At 42.2% G+C, this 7,564-nt stretch overlaps 1 protein-coding gene across 1 annotated transcript in view; it reads left to right on the forward strand.

The window, feature by feature from the left end:
- Positions 1–7,564, forward strand: part of LOC117803376 (olfactory receptor 51T1-like) — a 255,196-nt gene that overhangs the window by 56,988 nt on the left and 190,644 nt on the right. The gene's annotated exons all lie outside the window — the stretch shown is intronic.

The raw sequence follows: 7,564 nt of genomic DNA on the forward strand, positions 1-7,564 counted from the left end.
CTCTTCACTACATCTGTATCTTTGGGGTAAACACCCAGTAGTGCAATGGCTGGGTCATAGGGTAGCTCAATTTTTAACCTTTTAAGGGACCTCCACACCGTTTTCCAGAGTGGCTGTACCAATTTGCATTCCCACCAACAATGTAAGAGGGATCCCTCTCTCCACATCCTCTCCAACAATTGTTGTTTTCTGCCTTGTCAATTTTTGCCTTGGCGTGAGGTGGTATCTCCAATCTCAGTGTGGTTTTGATTTGAATTTCCCTGATGGCTAATGATTTTGAACATTTTTTCATGTGTCTGTTAGCCATTTGTATGTCTTCATTGGAAAAGTGTCTGTTCATATCTTCTGCCCATTTTATGATTTGTTTATTTGTTTCTCGTGTATTGAGTTTGAGAAGTTCTTTGTAGATCTTGGATACCAGTCCTTTATCTGTGGTGTCCTTTGCAAATATATTCTCCCATTCCGTGGGCTGTCTCTTAGTTTTTTTGACTGTTTCCTTGGCTGTGCAGAAGCTCTTTATCCTGATAAAGTCCCATAAGTTCATTTTATCTTTTATTTCTCTTGCCTTTGGAGATGTGTCGTGAAAAAGGTTGCTCTGGCCGATGTCATAGAAGTTGTTGCCTATGTTCTCCTCTAGAATTTTGATGGATTCCTGTCTCACATTGAGGTCTTTCATCCATTTGGAGTTTATTTTTGTGTATGGTGTGAGAGAGTGGTCAAGTTTCATTCTTTTGCATGTAGCTGTCCAATTTTCCCAGCACCATTTATTGAAGAGACTGTCTTTTTTCCACCGGATGTTTTTTCCTGCTTTATCAAAGATTAGTTGCCCAAAGAGCCGAGGGTCCATTTCTGGGTTCTCTATTCTGTTCCATTGGTCGATGTGTCTGTTTTTGTGCCAGTACCATGCTGTCTTTGTGATCACAGCTTTGTAGTACAGCTCGAAATCCGGCATTGTGATGCCCCCAGCTTTGTTTTTCCTTTTCAACAGTTCCTTGGAGATTCGGGGCCTTTTCTGGTTCCATACAAATTTAAGGACTATTTGTTCCAGTTCTTTGAAAAATGTCCTCGGTATTTTGATCGGGATAGCATTGAAAGTGTAGATTGCTCTGGGTAGTATGGACATTTTAACTATGTTAATTCTTCCAATCCATGAGCATGGAATATTTTTCCATCTTTTTATGTCTTCCTCAATATCTTTCAAAAGTGATCTATAGTTTCTAGGATATAGGTCCTTTACGTCTCTGGTTAAGTTAATTCCAAGGTAACGTATGGTTTTTGGTGTTATTGTAAATGGGATGGATTCCCTAATTTCTCTTTCTTCAGTCTCGTTATTCGTGTATAGAAATGCAACTGATTTCTGGGCATTGATTTTGTATCCTGCCACCTTACTGAATTGTTCTATAACTTCTAATAGTTTGGGAGTGGATTCCTTTGGGTTTTCCATATAGAGTATCATGTCATCTGCAAAGAGAGACAGTTTGACTTCTTCTTTGCCGATTTGGATACCTTTGATCCCTTTTTGTCTTCTGATTGCTGTTGCAAGGACTTCTAGTACTATGTTGAATAATAGTGGCGAGAGTGGGCATCCTTGTCGTGTTCCTGATCTTAAGGGAAAGGCTTCCAGCTTTTCCCCATTGAGAATAATGCTTGCAGTAGGCTTTTCATAGATGGCTTTTATGAGATTGAGAAATGTACCCTCTATTCCTACACTCTGAAGGGTTTTAATCAGGAAAGGATGCTGTATTTTGTCAAATGCTTTTTCTGCATCAATTGAGAGGATCATATGGTTCTTGAGTCTTTTCTTGTTGATATGATGTATCACATTGATTGATTTGCGAGTGTTGAACCATGCTTGCATCCCAGGTATGAATCCCACTTGGTCATGATGGATAATCCTTTTAATGTACTGTTGGATTCTATTAGCAAGGATCTTGTTGAGGATTTTGGCATCCATATTCATTAGAGAAATCGGTCTGTAATTCTCCTTTTTGAGGGGGTCTTTGCCTGGTTTGGGGATCAAGGTAATATTAGCCTCATAGAATGAGTTTGGTAGCTTTCCTTCTGTTTCTATTTTTTGAAATAGCTTTAGGAGAATAGGTATTATTTCTTCTTTGAATGTTTGGTAGAATTCCCCAGGAAAACCGTCTGGGCCTGGAGTTTTATTATTTGGAAGGTTGTTTATCACTGACTCAATTTCTTCATAGTTAATTGGCCTATTTAAGAAATCTATTTCTTCCTGTTTCAGTCTTGGTAGTTTATAGGTTTCCAGGAAGGCCTCCATCTCTTCCAGATTGTTTAGTTTTTTGGCATATAGCTGTTGATAAAAGTTTCTAATAATCCTTGCAATTTCAATGGTGCTGGTCGTGACCTCTCCCTTTTCAGTCATAATTTTAATAATCTCAGTCCTTTCTCTTTGTTTTTGGACAAGTTTTGCCAGTGGTCTATCAATTTTATGGATTCTCTCAAAGAACCAGCTTCTAGNAGCGTTGTGGTCTGAGAATATGCATGGGATAATTTCAATCTTTTGGTATCGGTTGAGACCTGTTTTGTGACCCAGCATATGATCTATTCTGGAGAATGTTCCATGTGCATTCGAATAGAATGAGTATTCTTTGGTTCTGGGGTGTAGTGTTCTATATATATCTATGAGGTCCATCTGGTCTAGTATGGCATTCAAAGTTCTTGTTTCTTTTTTGATTTTCTGCTTAGGTGATCTGTCTGTTGCTGATAGTGGAGTGTTGAGGTCCCCTACTATTAATGTATTTTTATCTATATGTCTCTTTATTCTGGTTAAGAGTTGGCTTTTGAATCTTGCTGCTCCCCTGTTGGGGGCGTAGATTTTTATAATTGTGATATCCACTTGTTGGATACATCCTTTAAGAATAATAGAGTGTCCTTCTGTATCTCTAACTACAGTCTTTAGTTTAAAATCCAATCAGTCTGATATGAGAATTGCTACCCCAGCTTTCTTTTGAGGTCCATTGGCATGAAAAATGTTTTTCGATCCCTTCACTTTCAGTCTGGATGTATCTTTAGGTTCAAAATGAGTCTCTTGTAGACAACAAATGGATGGGTCATGTCTTTTTATCCAATCTGCCACCCTGTGGCGTTTCATGGGAGCATTTAGGCCATTCACATTGAGAGTGATTATTGAGAAATATGATTTTAATGATGTCATGTTGTTTGTAAAGTCTTTGTTTCTATAGATTGTAACTTTCTGTTCTGTATCACTCTTGGGGCATTTTACTTTTATAGAACCCCCCTTAATATCTCCTGTAGGGCTGGTTTCGTGGGTATGAAATTGGTTGGTGACTGGCGATTCTGAGAGGTCCTTATCTCTCCATCAATTCTGAATGACAGCCTTGCTGGATAAAGGATCCTTGGCTGCATGTTTTTCTCTGAAAGAGCTTTAAAAATGCCCCCCCCACCCTTTCTCTCATTCCAGGTCTGTGTAGACAGGTCTGACATAATACTAATATTTTTGCCTTTGTACGTGAGAACTTTCTTTGCCCTGGCCACTTTCAATACTGTATCCTTGGATGTAATATTTGCGAATTGCAGTATGACGTGACATGGTGTAGGTTTGTCGTGGTTGACCTTGGGAGGGGTCCTTTCTGCCTCTTGGACACGAATGCTTGTTTCCTTTGCTAGATTGGAGAAGTTTTCAGCTACAATTTGTTCAAATATCTCTTGTAAACCTCTCTCTTTTTCCACCCCACGGGGATTCCAATGATTCTGACACTGGAGTGTTTCATTGAGTCCGTAATCTCCCGTAACCTACATTCTTGAGATTGGATTCTTTTGAGGCAGGTTTCTGTTTTAGCTTTCTCTTCTACCATCCCATCCTCCAATTCACTAATTCGTTCTTGTGCCTCATTTACCCTGGCTGGCAGAGCATTTAGTTTTGAGTGCATTTGATTCATAGCATTTTTAATTTCTGCCAAATTCGTTCTCATTTCCGCCCTTAAAGATTCTATATTCTCGTTAATATTTTTTTCAAGTGCATACATCATCTTGACCATTGTTACTCTGAACTCCATTTCTGATAATTTGGTTATATCCATATCCATCAGTTCTGTGGCAGAGGCCACAAACTCATTATCTTTTCTTTGCTAGGGGGGATTTCTCCTTTTTGTCATTCTGATGAGAAGAGGTTGCGGGGTTGCCCAGCACCCACATTATTGAGCAGGACCCAGGCAGTGTGCACTTGTTTTATAGGGACCTTAGGGATGTGAGCTTCTTGATTTTTAAGCCTGCCTTCTGGGGGAGGAGCTTGCCACGCTGATACTCAGGCAACCCTGTTTGGGTAGAGTCTCCCTGCCCCCTGCAAGGGGGGATGGGGATGGGCACGGTGTGAGCCAGTATTTCTGGGCTTTTGTTCTCTGGCTGCTTTCCTTGGAGGTTTTCTGTGACTCTTGTGAGAGTCAGAGCAGCAGTAGCCATATCCTAGCCTCTGTCTCAGAACAGAGAGATCGCAGTCCGCTCTCCACCGAGCTCTCCTGGCCTTTTTAACTCTGTTTGTGTTGGTGCTGCTAAAAACGCTGCAGTGTCCCGGGATGTGCCCCACAGCCGGCGTCCCAGCCCTCAGTTCCAGGGCTGGCACGTCTCTGTCCTTTGTGTTTCTAACACCGCCAGCCGCCCCCGCATGCGCTCCCGATTGCCCTGTTTCAGTGAGGTTGCGCGTACTCCAGAGCGCAGGTTTTCAGTCTGGTTATGTGCGCTCTGGAGCTCCCGGTCTCAGTCTGGTTCCAGTGAGCGCACCGTAGCGCCGGTTTTCAGTTTTGACGCATGTGCACATTCCCAGGCTCAAGGTCTCAATCTGCTGTCTCGAGGGTGCCCATCTGCGAGTCCTGCCCGCTCCCAAGTGCAGGTGGCTACCGCTTCCTGGCACTGGAGCACAGAGGCTCCCTCCGCCTTACGTTTTTCTTCCGATATTTGTGCGCGGTTTCATGGCTTCCCGCTTCATACCTCAATACTCAGCACTGGAGATGTTCATTTGTAGAGATCCAGATGTATCTTCCTGCGTCTCAGGCTGCTTCTGTGGGTTTTCAGGGTGGTCTGGTACCTATCCAGCTTGGCTCAGGAGACCAGCTGAAAAAGGGGACCACTACTCCACCATCTTAACTCACTCTCTCTCTTTTAAGCCTTTATTGATTATTTTTAAATTACATTAAACCTGCAAAAAGGTAATTTTCTAAATCTATCAATACTTTCTAAAGAAGGATTCTTTTTTCCTTCTTTTCTTCCTCTTTGTTTCGAATATCACTGTGGACTCACAGTTTCTTTAAAAATTCAATTTGTTAAAAACAGTTTGCTGTCAATGTTATTTTTAATGTTCTGTTTGACCCATCTAGGCCATTGGTAGCCTCGTCAAATGAGTTTCCATATGTGTGGTTTTTGGTTTTTTNAAAACAGTTTGCTGTCAATGTTATTTTTAATGTTCTGTTTGACCCATCTAGGCCATTGGTAGCCTCGTCAAATGAGTTTCCATATGTGTGGTTTTTTGTTTTTTTTTACATGACCTTACTGTCTTTGTGTTCTATATTGCTTCAAGGCCTATGCTATTCCAGTATCATTTTTTGTTTTTTCTACTTCATACCTAGAATTAGTTATTGGTCCAAGGATCCTAATTATTTGTAGTGGCCAATGGTATTTAAAAACCAATATGTGGGCCCTAGCTTTGCTCATTGCTTCTGACACTTTCAGAGGACAAAGAAAAGAAATATAGAGATAAGATTTTAAAAAGTATATCTAATTTTTCCATTATCAACTTAACTTTAACTTCCATTCTCTTTTTCCTAGACTGTTACAACAATCTCTTAAATGCCTTCCTTGCATTCTTTTTCTCTACTTTCACCTTTCTAACTTGTAACACACAGTTAAACCTGTATAACCTTTTACAAAGCAATAAGCTTTCCATGGCTGACTCAAAAAAGGAATGAGGGCAGATGTTTCCACGAGGTCTGAAAGGCCCCAGGAGCACAAGGAGTGCTCATCACTTCTAGCTTATCTCCTGTCCGTCTCTCTCCAACACACAGACAGATTATGCTGAGCCACCTCTGACTGACTATTCATCTTTCCACAAACAGACCAGTTAATTCCACACCTCAGTGTTTTGTTTTGTTTTAAAGATTTATTTATTTATTTTAGGGGAGTGTAGAAGGGCAGAGGGAGAGGGAAAGAGAGAATCCTAAGCAGACTTCCTGCTTGCACGGAGCCTGCCTATGTGGGCTTGATNTTTGTTTTTTACATTCTTTTCCCTTTATCAGGTATGGCTTCCCCTAGCCCACCTTTCTGCATGACAAACTCCTATTCACCTTTCATCCTTCTTCCCAGACTCCTTTCTCATTTCCTCTTGACAAGACAGGAAACCCTCTTCCAGATTCCTTTAGCCCTTTGTGTGTACCTATCATAGCCTCATTACACTTAATTATAATTGTGTATTTAGAAGCTTCTGTCCTGCAATGGAGGGACAAGACCATGTATAAATCATTTTACTATCCCTAGTAATGAGCACAGAGTCTCTCGAACAAGTAAATACTGAATTAAAAAGCTGAAGTTCATGAGTGCAGGAAAGAATCAAGACTGTTTGTCACCCATCAATTTGAGGATGTCCATTTGTCATACTCTTGATAATGTGTCTGGGTCAGGGATCTGAGTAAGGCCTTTCTGGACATGTTTTTCCTTAGAACCTGTGGTTGTTCCTTGGTTTCATCAGCCTTGCCTCTTCTCTCTCAGCATTCTGAACATGGCCTCCCTGATGGGCTTGGATTTCACACTGTAGATGATGGGGTTGAGCACAGGGGGCACCACCAGGTACACATAGGCAGTGAGAGCATGTACAATATGAGGCAGGTGCCTCCCAAAATGGTGGATCATTGACACTCCTATGACTGGGATATAGAAAATCAGAACAGCTAATATATGAGACACGCACATGTTGAGGGCCCGGACACGCTCCCTGGGAGAGGCCAGACCCATCACTGTATGAAGAATAAGGGTATAGGACAGGACAATAAGCAAGGAGTCTACACCCACTGTGGATAAAACTACATAGAGCCCATAAAGGATGTTGACAGTAATGTCAGCACAGGCCCGTTTCATGACATCTGCATGGAAACAGAAGGAGTGGGACAGGAGGTTCTTACCAGGGCAGAAGTTCAGTCGCTTCAGTAAGAAGGGCACTGGAAAGAGGGATAAAGTGGCTCGAGCTACAATGGCCAGCCCAATCCTAATGATGACATTATTGGTAAGGATAGCAGCATAGCGAAGAGGGTCGGAGATGGCCACAAAGCGGTCAAATGACATGGCCAGGAGCACCGACGACTCCACCACAGAGAAGGAGTGGAGGAAGAACATCTGGACCAGGCAGGCATTGAAGCCTATGAGCCGACAGTCAAACCAGAGCACAGCCAGGGTGGTGGGCAGTGTGGACAGGGTGAGGCCCACATCGGTGAGGGCCAGCATGGACAGGAAGTAGTACATGGGTTGGTGCAGGCTGGGAGTTCTCCCCACAGCCAAGAGGATCAGGCAGTTTCCAGTGAGGGCCACAGTGTACATGGAG

This window comes from Ailuropoda melanoleuca, chromosome 8, assembly GCF_002007445.2.
Source record: "Ailuropoda melanoleuca isolate Jingjing chromosome 8, ASM200744v2, whole genome shotgun sequence".
Lineage (NCBI taxonomy): Eukaryota > Metazoa > Chordata > Mammalia > Carnivora > Ursidae > Ailuropoda > Ailuropoda melanoleuca.